The sequence below is a fragment of the Rousettus aegyptiacus genome, unplaced genomic scaffold (assembly GCF_014176215.1).
Source record: "Rousettus aegyptiacus isolate mRouAeg1 unplaced genomic scaffold, mRouAeg1.p scaffold_m13_p_4, whole genome shotgun sequence".
Taxonomy (NCBI): domain Eukaryota; kingdom Metazoa; phylum Chordata; class Mammalia; order Chiroptera; family Pteropodidae; genus Rousettus; species Rousettus aegyptiacus.
In genome coordinates, this window is record NW_023416307.1 from 109189494 (window position 1) to 109211568 (window position 22075).

The window sequence follows — 22075 nt, forward strand, 5'->3', positions numbered from 1 at the left end:
GTTTAGGAATGCTATGGATTTTTAAAAAAACATTGGTTTTGTATCCAGAGACTTTACTGTATCTGGTTATTTTTTTCTAGTAGTGTTCTTGTAGTCTTTAGGATTTTCTATATAGAGAATCGTGTCATCCACAAATAGTGACAGTTTGACTACTTTGATTCCTATTTCAATGCCTTTTATATCTTTCTCCTGTCTATTTGCAATTGCTAGGACTTTCAATGTTATATTGTATAACAGTGTTGATAGTAGACAGCCTTGCCTTGTTCCTGATCTTAGAGGGAAAGTTTTTAGTTTTTCACCATTAAATGTAATGTCGGCTGAGGGTTTGTCATATATGTCCTTTATTATGTTAAGGTATTTTCCTTCTATACCGATTTTGTTAAGTGTTTTGGTCATAAATGGATGCGTATCTTGTCGAAGGCTTTTTCTGCATCTATTAATATGATCATATGATTCTTATTTTTTAATTTGTTTATGTGGTGTATCACATTAATCGAGTTGCATATTGAACCCTCCCTGTGCCCCTGGGATGAAGCCCACTTGATCATACTGTATAATCCTTTTAATATGTTGCTCTATTCAGTACGCTAGTGTCTTGTTTAGGATTTTTGCATTTGTGTTCATGAGAGATATAGTCTGTAGTTTTTTTTTTTGTGTGTGTGTGTGTTATCCTTACCAGGTTTTAGTATCAGAATAATATTGACCTCATAAAATGAGTTGAGAAGTACTGCTGCCTCTTCAATTTTTTGAAAGAGTTTGAGGAGAATAGGTATTAAATCTTTGAATGTTTGGTAGAATTCACTGATGAAGCCTTCTGGTCCTGGACTTTTACTTTTTGGTAGGTGTGTGATGATTGTTTCAATTTCATTACTACTGATCAGTCTTTGTAGATTTTCCAGACCTTCTCAATTTAGTCTAGGAAGATTGCATTTTTCTAAGTACTGGTCCATTCCTTCTATGTTATTAAATTTGTTATTATATAATTTTTTACAGTATTCTCACATGATCCTGTGTATTTCTGTGATGTCAATAGTAATATTCCCTCTTTCCTCTCTGGTTTTGTTTAGTTGTGCCCTTTCTCTTTTTTCTTTAGTGAGTCTAGACAGGGGTTTGTCAATTTTATTAACCTTTTCAAAGAACAGGTTCTTTGTTGTATTTATTTTTTCTGTTGTTTTTGTTGTTGTTTTCAATTTCATTTATTTCTGCTCTAATTTTGATTATTTCTTTCCTTTTGCTGACTTTAGGCTTCATTTATTCTTTCTTTTCTACTTTTTTAATATGAAGTATTAGTTTATTTATGTGGACTCGTTCTTATTTTTGGAGATAGGCCTGTAATGATGGAACTTTCCGCTTACGACCACCTTTGCCATGTCCCAAAAGTTTTGATATGTTGTACTATCATTATTATTTGTTTCTACTTATCTCTTGATCTCTCTTTTTATTTCTTCCCTGACCCAGTAATTTTTCAGTAACATGTTGTTTAATCTCCATGTATTTGTGTTTCTTCCTGATTTCTTTTTGCAGTTGATCTCTCAGCATTATGATCAGAGAATATGGCTGGTATGAGTTGAACCCTCTTATATTTGTTGAGGGTATCTTTGTGTCTCAGTATGTGGTTGATTCTTGAGAATGTTCCATGTGCACTAGAGGAGAATGTATATGCAACTATTTTGGGATGGAAGACTCTGTATATGTCAATTATATCCAGTTGGTTTAATGTGTCATTTAAGGATATTATTTCCTTATTGATTTTCTGTTTGCGTGATCTGTTCATATCTGAGAGTGGGGTATTTAAGTACCCTACTACAATAGTGTTTTGGTCTGTTTCTTCCTTTAATTCTGTGTGTAATTGCTTTACATATTTTGAGTCTCCCTGATTTGGAACATAGATATTAATAAGTGTTATGTCTTCTTGGTGTATGATTCCCTTTATCATTATGAAGTGTACCTCAGTATCTTTCTTTACCTTTTATATTTTTAAGTCTATTTCATCCGATATTAATACTGCTACTCCTGCTTTTCTCAGAATGCCATTTGCTTGAAATATCATTTTCCACCCTTTCACTTTGAGTCTATATTTGTCTTTGGAGCTGAGATGTGTCTCCTGGAGGCAGCATATGGTTGTGTTTTGTTTTTTGATTCATTCTGCCACTCTGTGCCTTTTTTTTTTTTTTTTTTTTTTTTGGTGAGTTCAGTCCATTTACATTTAGGGTGATTACTGAAATATGAGGTCTTCTTATAGCCATTTTACCTTTTGCTTTCTGGAAGCTCAGTGTTTTCATTGCTTCCTTGTCCTTGTGTTTCTGTGTATTTTTTTTTTTTATTTTGGTTGGCTTTTGTGGATTTTGCCTCTGATTCTTTTTGTTTGATGTTATATTCTTCAGTTCTGAATCTTCTGTGTGTGGTTACCATTATGAATGTGAAAAGGATTGTTATATATAGATGTTTGTTATATATAGATGTAGTCATCCATTTTCTCCTGTACATGCCTTATCTCCGTTCCCCTTTGCGAATTTGGATCTTTGAATCCTCCCCTTTTTAGTCATTGTTATCTCAATTTGTCCCTATGTATGCTGAACATTCATTATTATCCTGCTATAGCAATTCTTTTCTTATTACCTAAGCTTATAATGCCCTTTTCTCAGGAAGGGTTGCACTCCTCTGCTTCTATTTGTCTGATAGTCACTTCACTCCTATTATTTATTTATTTATTTTTGGTCATTTTGTTTTAGGTAAGCTGATCTTCTTCAGTATTTCCTGTAGTACAGGCCTTGTAGTGGAGTATTTCCTTAATTTTTGTATGTCTGGAAAGGTCTTAATTTCTCCATATCTAAAGGAGAGCTTTGCTGGATACATTATTCTAGGCTGGTAGTTCCTTCACTTAATAGTTTAAATATTTGATTCCATTCCTTTCTAGCTTGTAAGGTTTGTGTTGAGAAGTCTGAGGATAATCCAATGGGTTTTCCTTTATAAGTTAACTTTTTCTTCTCCCTGGCTATCCTGAGAATTCTATCTTTGTCATTGATTTTTGATAATTTTAATACGATGTGTGTTGGTGAAGGCCTTTTTAGGTTGAGATAGTTGAGTGTTCTGTTGACTTCTTGAATTCCAGGCTCCATCTCATTCCTTAGATTTGGGAAATTCTCATCCACTAGTTGTCTGAAAATGCTTTCTAGTCCCTACCCCTTTCCCTCACTTTCAGTAATGCCCATTATTCTTATGTTTCCTCTCCTGATGGTATCAGCTAGTTCTCGAATTTCTCTTTCATTATTTTTCATTCTTCGGTTTCCCTCTTCCTCTGATTTATTTCTAGGTTTCTGTCTTCAATATAATGGATCCTTTCCTCCATTTGTTCGACTATTTCCTAAGCTTGCTATTTCATTTTTCAGCTCTTGCAGTGTGTGTGTGTGTGTGTGTGTGTGCGCGCGCGCGAGCGTGTGTGTTTTATCTCCAGAAGTTCTATTTGGTTCTTTTTGAGAGTTTCAGTCTCCTTGCTCTGCTCATCTAGTTGTTTTTTCAATTCCTTAAATTGTTGATATGACCCGTTTTGGAACTCCCTGAGTTTTTTCAGAAGTACCATCCTGAATTCTCTGTCATTTAAATCACATATTTCTTTGTCTTTGAGCTTATTTTCTGAATATTTTTCTCTTTCTTTATGAGATGCCTTGTCACCTTGTTTGTCCATGGTGTTTAATGGACTATTTCTCTGCCTGGGCATTAATGGGAGTGTATTCTGCTGTTTTTCCAGAAAAAAGATTTATTATATAATGGGATTTCTTTAGCCTGCTGCAAAGAAGGTGCTTTTCTTTTGCTTTCCAGTAGGTAGTGTCTTGGATTCCTGCTTTATATAAAGCCTTAATAATGCCTCCCCCCCCCATATATGTTTAATCACTACCGCTACCATCAGTCTCAGTTCCTGTCAGTGTTAGCCACAGTTTCAGTAGTATTTGCTTAGATTCCCATGGGTTCCTCAGTGATCAGTCTCAAAGGGTGTGGGAGGATGGTCCCTCTGGGTTAGGAGCTGGGTACTGCAGCTCTGCCTCAGTTTGACCATGGCTGGTAAAAATAAGCTGTTGTTTTTCTGCTGTCTCCCTTCTCTGCTTTCTGCCCTGATGACTGGGCCCTGCTGTTGGCTGCCGTCCCAAGCAGGGCTATTCAAGGAACTCGCCACACCTTCTCCCTTCCCCTTTCCCCTACAGGGAGCTCCCGTGGCTGTGAGAGGCAGCTTCTTTATTTCGCCCAGTCCACTGTCTGACACCCATGGTTCTGAACTGTGGTAGCTCTTATGCTCAGATCCCACACTCAGAGGTGCTGGTGTGCAGTTGGGATGTTTTTTGTTGAGTTTTAGATGTTCAGCTTATTGTTGTTTCAAGAGGAGAGAGATCTTGGGATGTTGCACTCTGCCATGTTTCCTGAAATCTCCTCCAATATCCAAATTCCAAATCTCATCAGAATAAGTTGGATTACATGCTCATTTGAGAACCAATAATTGTGGCCACTAGAGTTGAACAGTGATTGACCAGTATTGGGTCACATTCCTATATCTGCATTCTAAGTATAAGAGGAGGAACAGTTTCTATAAAGGAAAAACAAATGGGCAGCTTTCCCAAAAGCAAGACTTTATGTAAATGCCAAGCAGGAAAACATAGAAGATGATACAACAGAACTCCGGTTTTGACTTTAAAAAACTTTAATGCATTTATTTTAAAAACATAGTAAAATTATCCCTTTCTCTCCATTAAATGAGTTATTCATTTAAGAAACATATATTGACCCAGGCATAGACAATCCCTTTAACTTCTCAGAGAATATGATTTGTGTCCATGATTTTGACCAAGTGTCTGCAATATTTTATTAAATGATTTTCATCATTCTGGGTAATAAACAGGTGTTTTGACTTAGCAGAATACAGGTGCTATTTTTAATTCTTAGTGCACTCTTGAGGGCTTCCAAATAATAATAGCATCTTTAAAAGCTTTGGATTCCCCACAGAGCAATAAAATTGTGCTGAGTATTGTCTGTGATAAATAACATATCTCCCTTTTCTTCTCTTCCATATTCTTGCTTGAGAAAGATCCAGATTTCCTGACATTATCTGAGGGTTGATTGCTTAGTGAAGGTCAATACTTCTTTGCTTTACATCACATGTTTCTGTGTGTTCATATTCGAGTAATGAGAATGTGATAGGTTTTTAAAAATGTTAAAAATCATTGAAAATAAAAGCATGAACACATCATTAAGAAATATAATTTAAAACTTTGTTTTCTAAAATGGAAATAGCTTAATTTATTTTCTCATTAGTGGAGTTCAGGGCTTGAGGAACCAAGATTTTCCCTGAGATCTTGCTGCATTCTCCTAGGGTGATACAACAAAAAATGAATTTGAAAATACCTTATAAGAAACTCAAAGTAAAAAAAAAAAAGATTTTGGCAGTCTTATAGAATCTCACAGAGTTCAGAACTTCTGAGAAAGTAGGACCTTGGTATACACTCAAGGCTTTTAATTGAGGCCTCTGAATAGCTACATCCTAGGATAAGAGCAAACTGGAAGTATATCCGCCTCAGTAGAATCAAGATGATCTGTCTTTACTCTGCCAAAAGAAAATCAAATCATTTTTGGAGAAAGAGAACATTGTTCAAATTTGTACAATTTTCCATAAACGATGTATCTGTCATTTAATAAAAAATTAGTAGGCCTACCAGGAAATAGGAAGCAATGACCAATTATTAAGAGATAAAAATAACCAAAGTAATAGATCCAGAGGCTTTAGATCTAAGATAGTCTTACCTCATTAGTAAGGAAAAGAAAGGGTCTTTAGTAGTCTCCATGGAAGAGAGTCACTGTTCATTCTCAGAAGCCCAAGCAAACTTTTCCTCTGCTTCACTGGCTTTCTTTTGATTCTGTGTCCTTTCCTCAACCAATTGCTTGGCTGGAGATCTAGGATTCACCAGTAGGTTTAAGCCCATCAGCCTCCACTTAAATATTGGGGGTGAGATTTAATTACATTATTAAGTCTATTTTTGTATACGTTGGAATTCTTCATACCAAAAACTCTGACAAATAAAATATATATAAAATTATAGTAAAAAGCAACAATAATACAGAAGGTGGCAGTGGAGTGTTGGGTAAATGAGGTTAAAATGGTATAAAGTCCTTATCTAGTCCATATCCAATGAGTGGTCAAAATATTAATTATGGTAGATTCAAATAAGAAACATATTTTAGTTTCTAGCATAAATATTTAAAGAATGCATAGCTAGTAAGCTGATAGAGAGGGAAAGTAGAATAATAAAAACCATATTCTTTAATTGAAGACAAAAGAAGAACCAAGAAGTATGGGACAAATGAAGAACATATTAAAGTGGTGAATGAACACATATATACAGTAATTACATTTATGTGAAAGGACTAAATTATTCAATTTATAAACAAAGATTATCAGACTGGATTATAAAAACAGGACAATTATATGCTGAATACATGAGGCATACTTTAAATATAAAGCCATATAAAGATTAAAAGTATATAAAAAAAATACCATGCAAACACTTAATTGAAAGATTCGGTGTAGCTATATGTATGAATACAAATGGCACAACCCTGTAGTATAATATAATATTATTACTAAATAATATTACTAAAGGGAGAAATATACAAATAATATTACTAAAGGGAGAAATATACAAATCTTCCAATTTAGAATTTTACCATACTTCTTTCAATAATTGATAGAACATGGAGGAAATAAACAATAAACATATAGAACATTTAGATACCTCATTTAACAAATTTGACCTAATTGTAATGTATAGAACATTGCACCCATCAACTGAAGAATATATATTTTTTAACTATACAAGGAAGATTTAGCATTAGTCTATATTCCTAGACATAGGCATTTCTTACCAAATCTCAAAGGATTGAAGCTATAGAGTTTATTTTCTGATCACAGTTGTATTAACCTGAAAATCAGTAACAGAATGATGAGAGAATTCCAATATGTGGAAATTAAGTACACAATTCTTTCATGTGTCAAAATAAATAATTACAATGAAAATTAGAAATATTTTTAACTGATAATGAAAATGCAAAATATCAAACCTAGCGGGTTGTAGCTAAAGCAGTCCTTATAGAAAAATTTATAGCCTTAAATTTTTACATTAGGAAATAAGGAAAGGTTAAAAGTTAGTGATCTAAACATTAGTCTCATGAACTCAGTCCTAGTTTTCTACAGGAAGTACATCCAGGCTGAGATTTCTGTATCTAGCAGTTCTGGTACAGTGAAGAAATTGAGACAGGAGCACTTGTGTCACCTTTAGTTAATTGAATAAAGAATCTGTAATTGCTTTATAGTGAGTAGTCTTTTTATGGCAACATCTTTGGCCGTGGGTGGAAAAGAAGACGATGCTGTCTTTTTCTGGCTCTCGTTTGCTTTGTCTTTGTATTTAACTGCTTTTTTCTATGCACCCTTGCAGAGCCACATGAGAATTATCTCCACTCAGTTTAGTATGAGCATACCACAGTTTATTGTGCCTCACTTTATCGTGCCTCATAGATGTTTTGCTTTGTACAAATTGAAGACAGGACCTGCCACCAGCAAAATGATTACGACTCACTTTATTGCGATGGTCTGAAGCATATATCTGAGGTATGCCTGTATCTGATCTTGAAGAGATATTTTTTGAAGATTAGCTGAAATGTGTTTTGTGTATGATGGGGTGTATTTAAGAGTTGTGCGGAATCCCAGCTTTGTAGGAGTGACTACCTATGACCCTGTCTACTGTTTTCCCACCCAAAGGGCTGGCACCTACAGCCGTGTCTGTACAATATGACTCTCTGAATCTGGAATATCCAGAATTCGCTCTTTGTTGATTACTGACAGCAGAGGCCCGTGGCCTAATATGGCCGGCAAATGTCGGTGAAAATCTAGATTTCTTTTATTACACAGCTAAAGTTAAGAAGCAACATGAGCTCTGTTGCAAGCCCTTTTCTTCTAACTTCTTGTTTCACACCTGGCCAGCTTCACACCTTTAATTACCTGCCTGGCCCCTGTAGGTGTTTAAATTGGTAACACCTGCCATATAGTTGTGTTTAGACCAGGTGTGGACTGATCTTGGCATCAGTTGGGTTAATCAAATTTTTTTCTCTGGTCATTTTGAAGTGGTGCTCAGGACACTACTTGGTTTTCATTTAAGCTGCAAAGAGGTACAAATATTTGGTCTTGTCAATGCTAAAGCAGAGAAAGCACATGTAACGATAGAAGCAATAGGGTGACTATTTCAGAAAGTAGAGACACAAGAACCGTTGCCCCAGAGAAAGTGAGTGCATTGATATTGGTTCTGAATGATTTCCCACTTGCTGGTCTGTTCCCTCATGAGGTTGGCTATACTTCCTGTCCTGTGTGCTATGAAATACCTCTAATTCCTCACCCAGGAACCCCTTTGACTTGAGCTCCTCAAGTGGACTTTTGTATTTTTGTAACTAAATGAATCTTAATTAAGAGGCTTTCTCATGGTTTTTAAATTTGTTTGAATAGAGAAATGGAATTTAGGTTTCCAGTAATTCATCATGAATGCTCTAGTTGGATTAAAACGAAGTCTTATAATCATTGAGTAGGATATTCCAGTGACCGTTGGAAACCTCTGGACTGCTATGCTGAATTGGCAGAACAAAATCTTGGCACTGTTCAGTAGCATTTTGACCATTAGAAACTTCTGGGTTCAAGACTTAAATTGACATACTGAGATTTTATTGTGATTATGAATAATCTGGAAGGTTGCCTAGCTGGCTTCTTAATCTCGATCTTTTTAAAAAAATTATAATATAATGTTTTATATTTATGAAATGATATATTTGGAGTATAATAAATTAAACACCGAATCTACAATCTAATTTAAGAACTATAACACTGTCATCTATCATGTATTCTTTCCCCGACTTTCCATTCTAGCAGTAACCATTATGCCAAAGGAATCGATGTACTAGATGAATTTTTCACTCATGCTCCCTTCGCTTTTCTCTATAAAATAATTTTGTCACATATTATAGATCCCTAAACAAGACATATTTTAGTTTTTGAGTGTTATATAAATGGCTTTATACCATATGTCATTGCTTCCCAACTTCACATCATGGCCTACATCGAACTTGAAAATATTGTACAGTGCCTTTGGATAAATAATATCTATGTCTTACCATAGGACTCTGGCCACTCCAGCTGCTATTCACCCCCAGAACTAAGGGGATCAGTGTGTATAACCTACTCATTGGGGCATACTACTTGGAAAGCACTACTGTACATTTTCTTCTGCACATGCTGTTTCCCTTTGATTTTATTGTGTCTAAGATTTATTTTTGTAGATACATGTTGTCATTCCTTTTTACTGGTGAATAATATTCCTATGTGAACATATGAGCATTTCCCTCTTATTCTATTTAGATTTCTTCTTTGCTTTTCATTTGCAGTTGGGATTAAACCAGCCTACCATGACTAAAGAAAAACTACTGAATTTGATTTAGTGTTTTCTCAGGATTCAAAGAGGTGCTTTTAAATTTTGGTTTAAAAAATCTGTTTAGTTTTAGATTAGAGCTCAGAGTATATGGCAACAAGAGATAGAGTTAATTCAATCATTATATAAGACACAATTTTCTTTAATTACATTATTAAGACAAAATAGCAATATGTGCCAGTGAATCTACCTACAGATCAGTGGAAATTTACTTAGGCAAGTAAACTAAGGAGTACTGAATAATGAAGATTTTACACTGACATCAATGTTTTTGATATTTAATATGTATTGGGATCTGAAATGAGCTATACAATATAGTTCAGCAATGGCAAATATATTTCACTTAATGTTCCAAGTTTGTTTCATTGGTAGCATTTTCCTGGGGTACTATTGGAAAAGTATTTTGAGTCCATGTCACGGCTCTTTAGTTAAAACTTCAGTGATGAATTATTGATATTTGCCCTGGGTCTGCGTAATGGGAATACGGACATATATCCTACATATTTGCCTTCCATAAACTAATGTCTCCATTTTGCTTCTCCTTCTATGATTATGTTGAAACCATTTTGATCATCTGAATGTTTTTGAATTTGTAGCTTACCCCTTTTGGAAAACCAAATTCATAATTACATTGAAAAGTCAAAGAGCATCAGAGAGTTGTGCTCTTTTCGCTGACCATTAATTATGGTCTCTAATTACCTTCACCACAGGATGCTTCTCTTACAAATACCCAAAATATTCCACTCCTTTGGTAAGGCATATTTTAACATCATTATTGAGGCCCAAACCGGAAAATAGATAAAATGCCTTTAGTAGCCTCAGTTTCAAGATTTTGAACTCAGGTTTATATAGATACATCTTGTCCACTATAATGTAAAACATTTAGAATAACAAAGCTTCTGTAGACTTTCCAGGACCTATTAAATGTTATTTTAAGATAATATCTCTTCTTGTCCTTTATATGAGTGTTTGGTCAGGAAATGGTCATAAAAAGCTTCAAATCCCTATTGAAAAATGTGTTCTCAAAAGTAGCTGCCAAGTGTAAATACCACTGATATACATTCATGCATATGATAGTACATAAATAACCAGAAAAGCATAGCAAAGGTCAATCAATTATGTATAGGTCAGGATGCTTTCCATCTGGATTGAGTCATTTTAGCAAATGACATCATGTGTCCTCTAGAGTCTATTATAAAATGTGGCTTGAGTCATTATATGTTGGTTTCTTCTCTGGGTTACCAGGATGGCACTGGTAAGGTTTAATAAATAAATATATTAAACTCTGTGGGAGCTGATTTCATAATTAGTGTATAGTGATAAAGGCTTCTTATTCTGTAGAAAACCTTTGGGCTTCATCCACCAATTTCTCATTTCTTATCCCTCTTAGTTGATATTTTAAAGAACTTGAATGCAAAAAATTTGGAAATGAGCCAGATGCTCTTTCTATAACTGCAGCGGATATCTTTCCATGAAATTGCCAGCAGAGAATCAATACTAATAAATCTGGCACCCTTCTAATATCTCTTAACTTTACCACTGTTTCTCTGGAATATGGCTACTTGGATCCTGTAAATGTGGTTAATAATTTCTACGTGATCTGATGGGGAGTGGTCACACCAGATTGCCATCCGCTAGAGTGATTGACAAGATGAGATGTTGTAGGAGATGGGAAGGAATGTTGGCATTTTCCAATAGGAACTGAATTTAGCTTATAGACCAAGTGATGAAAGGAGCTGCCAAGTTCAGTCATTTCTGATTAGTCAGGGCTTGGGGAAGTAAATGTTACTTGACAGAATTTAATGTGTGATTTTTCCCTCCCTTCAGAATATTTTGGAAATGGTAAAAAGTTATTGACTTTTTTTTTTTTTTTTTAAAGTAGGATGGCTTAGAATCAAGAGGAACTTAGAGTCAAAATTGCTGTCCTGTTTTACAGGCATTTATAGTTGGACTCTAAGTTGGTTCAGAATCCTTGGAAGGAAGAAGGCTTTGGTATCTTTAGCATTAATGAAATGAAACAGTCCTTGTCTTTAGGGAGTTTATAGTCTAATAGAAAGACAGGTATGCAAAATATTACCACAGTATAAAATGATAGCTGTTCTAATAAGAGATAGGTGAGATGTGTATAAATTCAGGCAGTGTTGATTATTTATATTATCCTTTACTTATTTGGGCCCTAGATAGCTGAGAAACATGCCTATCTTTATTATTATCAAGGTGTATTGAGAGTGAACTTTTACCTTTCAAAATGACTACCTTGTGTTTTGGTGATTTAGAGGCAATGTGGCTGCCCTGTTCTTGGAATGGTACTTATTATTTTGTACACAACCCACAGCTTTACTTCATTTTGGTAAAACTCCATAGACTCCCAGGAACTATCCTTTGATTATGTCCACATAAACACCAAAACATATGGCTAAAAGATGAATAAATAGATCAAGTTGTAATTGTTCCTTGTGGTATCTACCATTTCATTGCAAGGTCTTATCTTCTTTTCCCCACTATCATGGTTGGCTGAGATTACAGTCTGTGGTCATGGATCAATGAGCTGATTCATTGTGGTATAGATAGACAGCATAAAAAGGACCTATTAGACCAATCTTCCCCTTTCAGTCAAGACAAAACTTTGCCACCCAGAAGACTTCTGCTTATGTTTCGTTGCATAGAATTTACTCCTAGTTGTAAGAGTGCTGGAGAGACAGGGTTGTGAATGGAGAATGGATTGACCAATCAATGTTTTCTAAACTTTCAATCTTATTATCCAAATATAACCATTGTCAATAAATGTGATAATAATATACTGTTTTTGCAATGTGTTTTCCCTCTAAATAATACCATGATTTTTCACGTTGTTAAATATTTCACTACATAATTTTTAATGTCTACATAGTATTCCCCTTTACAGCTATATGTAATTAATTTTTCAAACAAAGTTTCAAACAAAATTTTTTTTGCTTGAAATTTAGGATTTTAAAATTTTATTCTCCTAACTAGTGCACTTGTGAACATCCTTGTAGCTATATCTTTTTCAGAATTACTTTGATCCTTTTTCTTTTTCTTTTTTTTTTTTTTTGACTCCCTTTAAAAAATTTCTGCAGGTAACAATGATATAAATAAATAAGCAGATATTTAGTTACTCTCTTTAAACAGAGTCTTGGGAGATGAATTCTTTAGTAATTCAGATAACTTAGATTATATGTAAAAGATGCAGAATGGATTATTGATTTGGCAAAATCAGAGAAGCAATTGGTAAATTCAGAAACAAGATTGGGAGGAGGAACTAGACTTATTTTATGATGGAATCAATTTAATCAGTTCAGTTAAAATGACTTTATGTCTTTTGTAGGTCTGGTTAAGGTGATCTGGCAATTTGCAGATATGTTAATTTTCAGAATTCCTTCTGCCTGAAAATATATTTTTGTCTGGCATTGTGTTTCTTTTTACACAAAGGTTGTCAAATGAGAGTGTGAAGATAGTTCATCTCACAGCTCATCCGTCAGAATGTATCACAGGCATGTTGAGGCTGAAAGCCTAGCATCCACACCAGCTAAAAGCAGAGGTTGCAGAGGTTTGACTTCTAGGGGAGTAAAAGGGAAAATGCTGACACCGGCCCCACTCTCGCCATCATTACTGTAGTCTTTGGGAGGGGATTAATGGGGCCTTTCCTTGTTTGAGAACTAACAGTGGAATAGCAAAGGCAAGCATAGGGCACAGAGTTCTGATACTTGCTGAGTACATTACCTCTTATAATAGGGTTTTAAATGTCAATGCTTTTTCAAATATATATATGAGGAATTCTAATTGAGAAGCTGGCCCATATGCTTAAACTATATCCAACTATATGTTTCTTTCTTTCTTTTTTTTTTAATGTTGTAAAATAAGGTTAATTTTTATGGTGAATATTTTATGGTCTGCTTTCTGTTATGTGCCAGACAAATTGAGGGCAATGGAAACTGATGGGTGGTGAAGATAAAAGAGCAGTGTTGACCTTTTGGTAAATCATTCATCATACTGCTTCATCTGTAAGTGGTTTTCTGGTTGCAGCTGGTATTTGCTAATCACTTCATTTGACTCTCAATCTACAGGAGCTTATTATTTTCCTGTGGATTGCCTTTTTCTTTCTTTCTCCCATTCCCTCCCTCCCTCCCTCCCTCCCTCCCTCCCTCCCTCCCTTCCTTCCTTCCTTCCTTCCTTCCTTCCTTCCTTCCTTCCTTCCTTCCTTCTTCCTCCTTCCCTTCCTCCCTTCACTCCTCCCTTCTTTCTTCCTTTCTTTTCTTTCTTTTTAAATTTTTTTTGTTAGTATAGCTATTTCATTACGTATTAGTTCCTCCACCAGAGGGGACTTATAGACAGAGAGAGCCAGTGGGGATTCATAATTCAGTTATGTTTTGCTTCTCTTTATTGTGACTTGTAAGGTTCCTCCTCAGTAGCTGAGATGAACTTTAAGCATTCCATTCACCTAGTCTTCTTTGAGTCTTCTTGCTCTCAATGAAATTAAGTTACAAGATGACTGTTTTGGGCAGTGGCCATAGAATAGAATAGTTAACTGGTATTAGTAATCTAGCACTAGGATACTTTTTGGCTATCATGTTGATCAAAGTCCCATCAAGGAGAACCCAAAGGAGAAGGCAATAGTAGCCTCTTAGTTCAACCCTGGGTCTAATACTAGAAACCGTGGAATGAATTATAGTGGAAGCTGTATCTGTATCTTGGACCCAAAGTGTGTCCATGGCTGGGCATCTGATAGAATTCACTTCGTCAACATAGTGAATATCTATGAGCTCTTCAGTTCTTGATTTCTCTGCCTGACTTGCTAGTTCCTAGAGTTCAGAAGCATGGTCAATATAGAAGCCCCCTTAGGACTAAATCAGCCTACCAGATATGGAGGCCAGAATAGACATGTCCTGGCATCTGGTCTAGGTGAGGACACCGTGGGGCAGGAAAATAATTTTTCTTCTACCCTCCTAAATTCTGGCTTGTCTAATAATCAAATTGATATGAGACAGATTAACAGGAGAAAATGACCAAATTTGTCACATATGTATGAATGGGGGGTTCCATAAGATTATGTTGCTCAAAGACAAATTGGGTAGATGAAGCTTATATGCCATCTTGAGCTAAGGAGGAAGGGGTGGGTGTTGTGGTTTGGACTTCAAAGGGATGGTAGGCAATTCACAGGTAGATGAGAAGGAGCAAACATCTAATAAACAAATTCTTGCCAGGCCACCCAGAAACAGTGGGACACAGAAGGGAGTCTAACAAACTGACTTTGCCAGTTACTCCCTGTCTGCCACACTTAGTTCATATTATGCTAAGGCGATAGTCCCTTTAAGCAGGTTTTTATATCTAAAATTTTTCTAGGTAGGGAGAGGAAAGTAAAAGGATCTTCTTGAATTTTCTTGAAAATAGCCAACTTAAAATAATCAGTATCCCCAAAGGATGTATTTGGGGATGGAAAAGTTCATTCTCCCTCAACATTTAAGAGAAAGATCCTGCCTTAGGACCAAGAGAAACTTACCTTTGTCCACTAGGAAATCTGACCAGTTATAGTGCTATACTGATTAGCCCCACAGAGGTTGTTTCTTAATTATGTATTTTATGGTCTGTTAAACTAGGGACTGTGTCCCCTCTCTGGGGACAAAGAATATTTTGATATTTTGATTGCAATTAAGTGGAAATTGGGGACACTTGAGAAACAGAAACTAATCAAAAGTGTTTCACTGTTCCTTTATTCCCAAATATAGTGTCAAGCAATATCCAGATATTACCAGCAGTCTGCCTGTCCCTTGCCTGAACCCGGAAATCCTCCCCTCGGTGAGTGATACTAGGCCCCAGGTTGGCATTGCTCATTTGGTTGATGAGGTCAGACTGACAGAGCTGTTGCTGGTAAGATTGCGGCCAAGCTTCTAAGGGCATGACTATGAGGTGATTCTAGAAGTCTGTGTGTGTGGTGGTGTGGACTTGGGGGGAAGATCTTTTATAAAATTTTTGTTACGGCACAAATGATAGGCAGCCAATCATTTTTCATAACAAAGAACAAATTTATATTCTTTTATAGAAACACATGCAAATAAACAAGAAACATGATTTCTAAGCAATAGCCTCTTTTAAAGAGGAATTTTCAGGAGTTAACAGTTTGCCTTCCTTTGTTAGAGATAGAAACCAGTCTTTGGGGAAGGGACACTTAGGTCTCAGAAAAAAGGCAATAGTCATAATATGTTAACACCAGATGCTTCTTATGAGAAGGAATAATTCTTACATGGTGACATTTTATACTTTTGAAGGAGGTTTTTTAAGTGTCTTCCATAACAATATGGCATAGAAGTCGGTGTGGGAAGAGGCAGAAATAAATTAAGATGAATTTTTTGAATCTTTATTGAAAATGTGGGCATAACTTCTCTCACCTTCCTGTTCCAGATCCACAAACTTACCAAGACATGCACCTATGCTTACCCCTTTTCCTTAAGACTCAAAGATTAAGAAGAATTTTCTGTGTCTTCAAACTCATTTCGGAATGGTTTGTTTACTCTTCTTCACCATACGATATGATAACTACTGGCCACATATGACTATTTACACTGAATTAAAATTAAACAAAGTGAAAATTCAGTTCCTCATTTCAAAGCCTTGATAAGCACATGTGGCTATTGGCTACCTTATTGGACAGTGTAGATGTACCGTATTCCATCATCGTAGAAAGTTCTGTTGGACAGAGCTGCTCTGATACTCCTGGCTCTGTTATTGCCTCCCTGTCACCCTCTCAGGTGGTAGCTGTTTTTTCTCAGTGTCTGGAGTGGAGCGAATGTTGTCTTTCATCCTCAATGTCACTTCACAACAAATTCTTTTCTCATTATCCACCGAAGCACTTTTAAAGCACATGCCATCAGACTATGCCTCTGCCTAGTCCTGTGCATTTATTGAAGATTTTTACCCCTAGCACACTCTCTAATGCTCATCACTCAGGTGCCATCATTCTTGGTAAAAACACCCACATAGAATACTTATATCTGTCCTCTCAGTTCTTTGAGTTTCCTGCTAAGAAATGTGTCTTTCTCTACCTCATGGTCATACCCCAGAGCCATACCTCAGACCAGTGGCACTCAACCTAGAAAGTGCCACTCTCCTAGGGGCTATTTGCAAATATAAGGAGTGCTGCTGGTGTTTAGAGGGTGGGAGCTGAGGATTCTAAATGTCTTTCAGTACATGAGACAGTTCTATATGATGAAGAGTCATTTCAACTCAAATGCCATAGTGACATTGTTAGAAAACACTACACTAATCTTCAAGATGTGTTTCAAAGCATTTCTCTCTGACCAGCACCTCTTGCCTTTCCAGGGATGCCATCTCCTGTGATGCTAGCATTCCTACTCCAACAGTCCTTTGACCCCTCGGGGCCTCCTATCTATTGACATACTGCTTTTTTTGCACTATTCATCATCCCTCTCATGCCCTCACTTCTTTGTTTACCCAGTTTAGGTATTATAGTTAGTCTTTCATTTGCTCATCCTCTCCCTACCATTCTCATCTGGCAAAACTCTGAACCTCGCTGAGCTTTCTGTCTACCTTGGGCCGGAATATGGATTAATGTAGAACACAAAACTATGTTGGACTGCCTTACTTTAAGTTTATGTCCTCAAGTTTCAAGTGGATTATCTGCTCTTTCTGGCCATCCTACTTCATTTACCTAATATTTCTACTCTCTGAGACAGCTATTTTACACCTTCACCTTTACCTCAAATCTTCAACTCTCATTCCCAGTTCTCTCACTCATCTGATTCCCTCACTTCATATTTCATTGGGGAAATAGAAATAATAAGAGCAAACTACCTCATTTCCTCCAGCAATCTACCAATCCTGCTTGTTTCCATATCCACCATTCCCGTCTCCCTTTCTGGTACTCTGCATGAACTGTATAAAACCCCACAGTAGCTCCCCATCTTCCTCAGAATTAAATCCAATCTTTTTGCTGTAGCCTCAAAGCCCTTCAAGATTTGGCTCATGCTTTTCTCTCACCCCCATCTCATACCACTCTCCTGCTTTCTCCCTGTGGTCTGGTCACACTGATTTTCTTGCTGTTATTTATATGTGTCAAGCTTATTCCCACCTCAACATCTCTGTGTATTTGCTGTTGTGACAGTCTGGAAGTCTTTTCCCTTAGATAGTTCTGTGCCTTACCTCTTCATCATGCTCAGGTCTGTCCTCAAATGTCATCTCAATGAATCCTTCCTTGACCACCCTGCCTATAATAGCTTTCCTCTTCTATATCATTGTCTCCTTTTCTCTGCTCTATTTTTCTTCACAGAACTTATCATTACCTGACATCGCATTATAAATTTGTGTTCATATGTTTATTGCCTGACCATAACTTCCATGAAGGTTAGGATTTTGCCTGTCCTGTTTGCTGTCATATCCCTAGTGCCTAGAAATGTGTTTAATACTTACGACTTATTGATTAAGCATTTAGCACATTTTTGATAAATGAGTAATGAATAAATAAAGTATACCGACTACCATAGCAAAGGCTCTTTTAATTTGGCATGCCTTTACCACCCTGAGCCATATGATAACTCAGTTCTCCCACCATTGTTCTCTATTTGAAAGATTGGGAAACCTTTTTTTGTACATTGTCCCATAATATCATTTGGCTTTCATATGATATAAACACATAATCTACATATTAATTTTGCCTTTGTTCTTTTCTCATTAGCCCATAGCAATTAAAATAGACCATTACTCTGCCACACTATGAGTTTTTATGATGTCATATCAAAGTCTCCATTAATTAAATATCTTAATAAATTAAAGCTTTATTAGATGACAGTATCTTTCAATTGCAAATCATCATCGCTAAAGAGCATAATGGCAGATGTGGGACAATTTTAGCACTAAGACATGCCAACCTAACAGCCAGATGTGTTTGCTGACACATTAAAAGTTAAAAGCTGTCACTTTAGGTGATTGTTTGGTGCCAGTTACACTGTGAACAGAACAAAGTTGATGGGGAGAAGAAAGACAAACTCAGGCACTGCTATTGGAAAGCACAGCTCAATTATCAGGTTGTCATTTAGATTCTCTAGACTGTTAATTGGATAAAGCCACAAATTAAAAAAAAAAATTCTCACAGACTGTTTGGAGCTATGAGACTATATGTCTTTGGATTTTAGTTTGAGAGACAGTGACCTGCTGAGTAAAGTTTAAATTTCTAGGCTCTCATTGAACTAGAAGTTGGATTAGTGTAGAAAGTAGTGAAATGAAATCAGGAAGAGAAAAAATATTAATGCAATTGTCTAGGCAAAATACGATGAGAGTCTGGGACAGGGAAGGAGATATGTATGAAAGGAAGAGGCAGAATGAGAGCTGCATCAAGTAGAAATGAATAAAGAAATAATGGGGAGAAGGGAGAACAGAAACAACAGAGGTAGATGACAAATGGCTTCTTTTAGGTCCATGTTATAGATAAAGAAATAGAGTCATGGATTAGCCACCCCAAATGGGATTTTTTTTTTGTGTGTGTATGTCTTTTGTTTAAGGATTTATTACTTTATATCTTTAGAATAATATAGTTTGTTAATGTGTTTAAAGGACTTATTGAGAATAGTTAGATTATGAGTCTAAGCTAGATACAGCAATGCTTGCTGTGTTGTGCAGTATCGGTAGATTTAGATGATTCATGACTTTTGGGAAATTATAGATAAATATGATGGTTGAAATAGGCTAAATATACAAGCAATCATATTAAATATAAAAATGGTTCATTTTATCTGTCAACAGACAAAGATTCTTAAGTTGGACGGAGAAGGGAAGACAGCTATAGTCTCTTTACAAAGTGTTTACAAGGAACACACTTATTGAGGATGATGCCATGGGAAGATTAAAAAAAAATGGATGGAAATTGATATAATATACTATGCAAATACCTTTCAAAAGAAAGCTGATGACACTATATTAATATCAGACAAAATGTGCTTTAAAAAGTATTGTAAATGCAGTTTTATTATTTCATGATCAATAACAATTCACCAGGCAGATATGTTAAACTTGAACTTACATTACCTAGTAGAATAATTTAGAAATATATGAAGTAAAAATCGAAAGAATCACCTTGAGGTATTGAGAACATGGGTAATCATAATCAAGGAGTTTTAAAACATCTCTCTCAAACACTGATAAATCAAGTAAACTAAAAAAATTAGAAAGGATAAAGAAGATTTAAATAACATAACTGATTAGCTTGATCAAATGGACATATATAGAACTTTGAACTCCATTAACAGAAGATATATATACATAGAAAGCCCTACCACTGAGAAAAAGAATTAGGAGACCCAAAACCAATAGACATAAAAATTCATGCATTTGGAAACTCAGGATCATACTTCTGAATAATTCTTGAGTCAAAAAGAAGTGACGATAGAAATGATTACTTTATTTTAAATCTTGTGGGATGCAATTAAAAAGGTACACAGAAGGGTATTTATAGATTCACAAATGCATATATTAGAAATGAAGGAAGACTGATTTTTAGTGAATTAAGCATTCAACTGAAAAGGTTTAAATAGAAGAACAGAGTAAATAAAAATAAAGGGAAGAGATAATACAAAATATTATGAAAATAAATGAAATGAAATATATAGGAATAGTAGAGAAGATCAACAGAGTAAAAGATGATTTTTTGAAAGACTAAACACATAAAAATCTGCAAAATTAATCAATGACACACGGTCAGGAGAGGGGGATAGGACACAAATCGTGTTAGAAATGAAATGGGGATGAAATATAATTATACTATAGAATAAAAGGTCAAAAATATACTATGAATTACTTTATGGTAGTATACTTGAATATATACATTCTAATAAATAAGATTGCCCAATATGCTTATGATATATACATTCTAAGCTCATGTTACAAGAGACTATGAAATATGATGTCTAGCTGAGTTGAGTGGGAGTCTGCTTTCCTGGAATAGAAAATTAATCATTCGTACAACAAATACTTATGTACATTGAGGTTGTGCTGGTGTTAGCTTATATTTTTGTGAGGGAGATAGATATTAAACAACTCATTACAAAAATAGATATTTACAATTGTGGTAAGTGCAGTACAGGAAAGGTTAGAACATTTAACAGGGAACCTAATCTTATTAGGAAAAAGGGCAGATTAGCAAAGGTTTCCTGAAGTGACATTAAAGCCATGATCGAAATGGTGAGTAGGAATTTTCCAGGCTAGGAGGTGGTATGGGGTCCAAAGACATAGATCATAGAATGGAGAGTAGAAAGATATGAGATTCAGTTTCCGCAATTGCCGTTGGAATAAGGTAACAATTTGTATAAGTCAAATACATTAAATTCACACATCTCTGTAAGGTGCAAACGTATTTTACCTCATTAATAGCATTATGTAAATGCTTAGAAATGTAATCTGTAGACAAAGTGTAAAAACATGGATGGAGAGTAAATAAACCGACTGCATTCAGAATACTGATTATTTCCAGGAAAGGGAGAACAGAGGGGGCTTTTGCATTCATCCCTTGTAAATGGGGATTCCCTTCCTGAAAGGAAATATACGGTTAGCCACAATTGTGAGGTTGCTAATTTACTTAAGTGTTGGCCTGATCTGGAGTGGATCCCTTAATTATAAAACATCAGGCAGAAAATTATGGAAGAGAAACTTAAAAATACGGTTCTGAAGGGAGCAGAGGTTTAGACAGTATTACTCAAATGTGGAGAGAAAGTTGCCAAAATTGAGAGTAAGGGTTTAGAACTGCACTGTCCAACACAGTAGCCACTAGCTACAGGTGCCTATTGAGTATTTGAAATGTGGCCAGTCTGAATTAAAATATGCTGTAAGTTTAAAGTACATGCCAGATTTCAAAGACCGTATTAAAAAAGAATGTAAGATACCTCAATAATATTTTTATATTGAGTACATGTTGAAATGATATTGCCCAAATATTGTTTCTTTTTAAAGTATGTGGCTACTAGAAAGTTTAAAATTCAACATATGCCCATAATATATTTCTATTAGACAATTTTTATTTAGAAACTTTATAGCAATTTGGCGTTGACAGAATATCCAAGTTTATTTTATTTTATTTTATTTTTTAAGGTGAGGTAACCCTTGGTTGACCTCACAGATTGCTAGGACCTTTTCATCTTATAATCTCTTACTTTTTGTTTTTTACACCTACAGCATCTAGTCTTCCTAGGTGGTCTCCCATCCAAGTACTAACCAGACTCAACCCTGCTTAGCTTCTGAGATCAGACAGGATTGGGCTTGTTCAGAGTGGGATGGCTATAGACTCCAAGTTAATTTTTTTATTGTATTTTGTAAATGTATCATCAACTCACACACATTGGAGATAAAAATGTAGTTGTCTACTGTTCCATCACAGATAGTTTCCAAAGCACTGCTTTAAGCCATTTATTCTTCCAAAATGGTTTAGCCACTATGCTTACTACAGGAAAATACATATATCGTTGATTTCTCAAAACTCTGTTCAATAGTCAAAGAAAGTTAATGTTAAATTGATCTGGCCCTCTGAGTATGAAAAAAGTGATTGATAA

The 22075-nt window shown here is 35.5% G+C and overlaps 1 protein-coding gene and 1 pseudogene across 2 annotated transcripts in view; one reads left to right on the forward strand and one right to left on the reverse strand.

The window, feature by feature from the left end:
- FHIT (fragile histidine triad diadenosine triphosphatase) overlaps positions 1-22075 on the forward strand; it is a 1278128-nt gene that overhangs the window by 214294 nt on the left and 1041759 nt on the right. For both annotated transcript variants that reach the window (XM_016150237.2, XM_016150238.2), the window contains exon 3: positions 15254-15323. The gene's annotated coding sequence lies outside the window, so the exon portion shown is untranslated. The remainder of the gene's footprint in view (positions 1-15253; positions 15324-22075) is intronic.
- On the reverse strand, positions 21693-21811 carry LOC118601974 (annotated as a pseudogene).